This window comes from Elgaria multicarinata, chromosome 3, assembly GCF_023053635.1.
Source record: "Elgaria multicarinata webbii isolate HBS135686 ecotype San Diego chromosome 3, rElgMul1.1.pri, whole genome shotgun sequence".
NCBI lineage: Eukaryota > Metazoa > Chordata > Lepidosauria > Squamata > Anguidae > Elgaria > Elgaria multicarinata.
In genome coordinates this window covers 176,281,851-176,287,034 of record NC_086173.1, presented here as the reverse complement: position 1 = coordinate 176,287,034, position 5,184 = coordinate 176,281,851, and positions in this window count along the sequence as shown.

The window sequence follows — 5,184 nt, the reverse complement described above, 5'->3', positions numbered from 1 at the left end:
CGCGGCAAGGGGCCTCTCGGGTCACCGAGTCCGAACCGCCGCCGCGCCCCCCCCCCCCCCCCCGCTCGACGCAGGAACCCGCCCTCGACGGCACCCGACGGAGGGTCTCGCGGCTGCCTCTCGAAGGCGATCTCAAAATTGGGTGGGATGGCTAATACCCCGGAAGACAGAAACCAACTTCAAGGGGATCTGGATAGGCTGGAGCGCTGGGCTGAAAACAACGGAATGAAATTGAAGAGGGATCGGTGCCAAGTTCTACATTTAGGGCCTAGAAACCCAAGGCGCAGTTCCAAGATGGGGGACCCCTGGCTCAGCGAGACTACAAACGAGAAAGCGTCCCTGACCGGACGACTTCCCAGGACCGACCGGAGGCCCGGGCTACCCGGGGAGACTCCGGCTGCCCCGGCCGCGACCGCGCGCTTCAGAGGCAGGCTCCTTTCGGGGGGGTCGGTCCACCGGCGGACGGGGCCTGCCTTTTATATACCCTGCTCACTCGTGCAGCCCTTGAACATTTCATCAAGGGCCAGTACAGCACTCAAACCCAAAAAGTTTGCCTAGCTATTCCATAAAATGGACAAGTTTGTTGGACTATCCCTGCAATTTAATTTTGTCACCATCAGAATGATACAGCCCTGCCCCTGGATTCAATCTCAGGCAAAGGCTGAAACATGGCAATCCTAAATTGGTGAATTAATGGACAGGTGGGGCCCATTTGTGTCCTCTCTGGGCTTAGTGATTCTCTTCCTCAAAAAGCCTGACGAAACACAAAGGCTCCCTTACAACAACAGTGTCTCTTGGCATGTACGGACTCCCTCTGTTCCAAGAGGCAGAATTCAGTGGCTAATCTGCACTTGTAGCTGAATTTTGCAAGAGAGGTCTGGGGACCTCCTGGGATCTAGCCACGTTCTGGCACTTTCTGCAACACGATAGGCCTCACTTAGGCCTCGTCTACACCAAGCAAGATATTCCACTATGAAAGTGGTATGAAAGTGGTATCTAAAAGGCAGGAGCCACAATACTGCTTTATAGCGGTATTGAAGTGCACTGACAACTGTTGGGGCCCATTGACACATACCCTATACTGCTTTCATACCACTATATCCTGCTTGGTGTGGCTCCTGCCTTAATGTTTGCAGAAGCCATCCACAGCAGTGCAGGGCAATGATGTTTTCAGATGATGTGGAATATAGTCAAAAGGTATGATTTCTAGTTTAATAAAGCATGGGATGCGTATCAAATCTTATCCCAAAGAGACTTCCTACTGATGGAATAGCAATTCAAAGATATGAAACCCCATTTCTGCCTAAGCCAATCCTTAGACACCAGAAGTACAAGACTTAGATCCTCACCAGATACACCCAAATCATCCTTTGGATACACGTGGGGACTCCTCCAGTTCATTAGCCTTCTTAACGAAGAGAAAAACCTGCAGAAGCATTGCAAAATGAAACATGTGTAAAATGCCAGAGTTGTGATGAGAGTTGCTGTAACCCAAAGAAATGTTATAAGACATTTTTGTGCAATGAAAGTAGATCAAGAACTTCTTTCAAAATTTCATATCAGCTTGTGGAAACAAACAAAGAGAGAAAGAACGCTGCTACTTAGCACCAACACCAAATTGATGCTAACCAGTTGGCCCTCCCTTCCACAAAGGATTTCCAGAACCAAATGAAAGGCCAGACGTGGGGGAGGTCCATTAGCCTCCAGGACCCAGTTGGGTGCTGTCAACAACCCTAGTGGAGACCCCTCTTGATTGCGGCACCATATTTTATTCCAGCCTTCCCTTATCATCCAGGCCTCGTCTACACCAAGCAGGATATTCCACTATGAAAGTGGTATTTAAAAGGCAGGAGCCACACTACTGCTTTATAGCAGCATTGAAGTGCACTGACAACTGTTGGGGCCCATGGACACATACCCTATACTGCTTTCATACCACTATATCCTGCTTGGTGTGGCTCCTGCCTTTTAGATACCACTTTCACACTGATTTCATAGTGCTATATCCTGCTTGGTGTAGATGAGGCCCCAGAGTGAAGTCTCTGTATTAGCAATAGATGCTCAGAACCCCCTTGGCAACAATGTTAGCTAAAACCTCGGGAAGCTTCCATTGATGGGCTTCTTCTCAATACAAAGAATTGAAGTATTAAACTATCACCATGATAATCACAGTGAGGATAAAATAAATTAGTGTCACGGTATGGATGTAGTTTTGAAGACCTACAATTATAGGCAGACCATGACTAAGTAACTTCCCTTGTATTGCTTGGAGTATGGCTGTAAAGGTGAATTTCATAACCATTTCAGCTGAAGTCTCGGAAAAGTCTTCCTTATATGATAATATAAAACAGAATGTATTGGGCGCCCTAAGTAACAGATGTGATAGTCCAGAATGTTACATTCCAGCCAGTATCTGGGAAAACCACTTTCGTACTCTTTTTAGTGACAGCAGTGACACATTACCCCACCCCTATCTATCTTCCGCTGCCCCGGAATGGCCCCCAGTTGACTCTGCCACTGTGGAAGACTTAATCCATCAGCTTAAGCCTGGTAAGGCTCCCGGCCCTGATGGTATACCATCAGAGCTGATTCAAAGTAACATCAGCTGGTGGGCCCCCTTGTTGGCCTCTTTATTCTCTTTAATTAACCAATCAGGCATTATTCCTGCTGTTTGGCTGAAAGCTTTCATAATTCCAATATATAAAAAAGGCCGCAAAGATGATCCATCTAATTACCGCCCTATTAGTTTGTTATCGATAGTGGGGAAGATCTATGCCAGTTATTTAGGCCTCAAACTAAAGGCATGGACCACTGAGCATGACATACTGGGTGTTGAGCAGATCGGTTTTAAACCCGGCTGCTCAACCCTTGACAACTGTCTGGTCTTGACTCACCTGGCCCACAAATATTCTGCCCCTAAAGGCAGCAAACTTTTTGCAGCCTTCATTGATTTAAAATCGGCTTTTGATTCTATATCACGCCCGCGTCTGTGGAACAAATTGGAACAGCTTTCTATGGATAAGAGACTCCTGTTTTTGATTCAATCTCTTTACTATAACACCACTGCTCAGGTTCGGTGCAGCCCATCAGGTCACTACACAAAAGAGATTGCCGCATCATGTGGGGTTAGACAAGGCTGTGTGCTAGCACCTTTATTATTTAATCTGTATTTGTCAGACCTCCCCCACGCATTGGAGCCCTTACCGTCCCACCCACCTAGGATACAGAACACCAAAGTTTCTCTGCTTTTGTATGCAGACGATGCAGTTCTGATCTCTCAGACCAGGGTGGGCCTCAAGAGATTGCTGTGCGGCTTTGCAAACTACTGCTCAGAAAACTTGCTCTCTATTAATTATACTACATCTAAGGTTTTGGTGTTTTCCAAACGCAAGGTTAGATTTTCTTGGGCCATGGAGAACTCCACGATTGAGCAAGTGGGCTCCTATAAATACTTGGGTATATGGTTCCATGAAACCATCTCTTGGAGAGAACAGGGAAAACTCTCTAAGACTAAAGCTGAACAACACCTAGGTGCAATTACTCGCTTCTTTTTTACAAGGGGCGGGAAATTCATTCCGGCAGCAGTCCAGGTTTTCAAAGCCAAAATCATCCCTCAGATTTTATATGGGGCTCCAATTTGGTTCCCATGCTTTAAATCCTCCCTTGAGGGCATTCAGTCTTCTTTTCTTAGAATGTTATTTGGTGTTCCCAAGTGTGTTTCTGGAGCTGCTCTTAAACTAGAAGTCGGTCTGAATTCTGTTAATTGCCTGGCCTGGATTCATGTTATTCATTTTTGGCTTCGCTGTAACTTGGCACCTCCATCTAATTCTCTAGTATCTAAGATTCTGTTAGACCATTTTGAATCCCCTTGGGCAAAGGCCATGACTAGCAAAATCAAGTCAGTAGGCCTTTCCCCCCAAAAGCTACTATCAAGGGATTTAGCTAGTGCCAAATCAGTAGTGAAACAGAGACTGTTTGATATAGATATGCAAGTCCTTCAGAGTGCTGCACGGGGCCCATGCTCCCCCCTGTCCCTAGGACTACCAGCCTCCTTTTGTAAAGATGGGATGCCTTATCTACGCTGGTTGACTATTCCTAAATACAGGAGAGCATTTTCATTAGCCAGACTTAATGTTCTCCCCTCCAAACTTTTGGAGGGCAGATTTAATAAAATTCCAGTGCTCAACAGATGCTGCCCCTGCAACAATAGTGAAGTGGAAACTGTATCTCATGTTTTACTGTTTTGCAGATTTTATCTAGGGGCTAGAAATGATCTTCTAAACCCTATTTTACAATTTTATCCTGGTCACCCAACTGAATTCTTAACGTCTCTTTTACTTTGTAATATAGACAAATCAACCACTGAGCAAGTGGCCAAGTTTTTGAACCTGGCCATTTCTTTTAGGTCTTCTATGATCGTCTGATTTTTAATAGCTAATAGTTAATGGTATGTTCAGTTTGCTTGTATGTAAAAATTTTATTTTCTGGAATGGTCTATTGACTGAAATAAACTGTTGTTGTTGTATAAAACAGAAAATGACATTATCCTGTGGGTCTGGCTTTCCAAGATCACAATGCATATTTAACCATATTTAAATCTTCAATATGGTTTTGTGGATCTCACAAAACCACTCTCATATAAGGTTGGCTCTTGGATGGGAAAAGTTTTCAAAATGTGTATTAATTTCCCTTAGCTTTGGTGGGTTATGAATTGGAAATCCAATCTGCAAACCAGCCCTAAGTAAAAGTTAATATAGCTCCAAAATAAGCCTTTTTCAATACCTGTTACGAAGACCCATCTTCTTTACTGCATTCAGACTCAGTCTGACTGTAAACTGTCTTACACTTTGCCAGAACTTAAAGTGTATCCTGATTGTGACATCATCCATGATATTCAAGCATAACATTTGAACTCACCAGGTTATCCCTGTGCCACATAATGCTCTGCAACTAAGTGGCACATAATGCTCTGCAACTAAGTAACCATCAGCCTGACTATCCAAGTGTGATGTTTAGTTTCAAACTCATAACCTACATCTGAAGAAGCATTTAGCATAACTTGAAAGTGTGCTTCCAGTATTAAGTGAAGAAACATCCAATAAAAGGTGCAATCTTACTTGCTGGGTGTATTAATGTTCACATATTAGTCTACTTTAAGGAGAGAATCAGCTAGTGTAATATTAT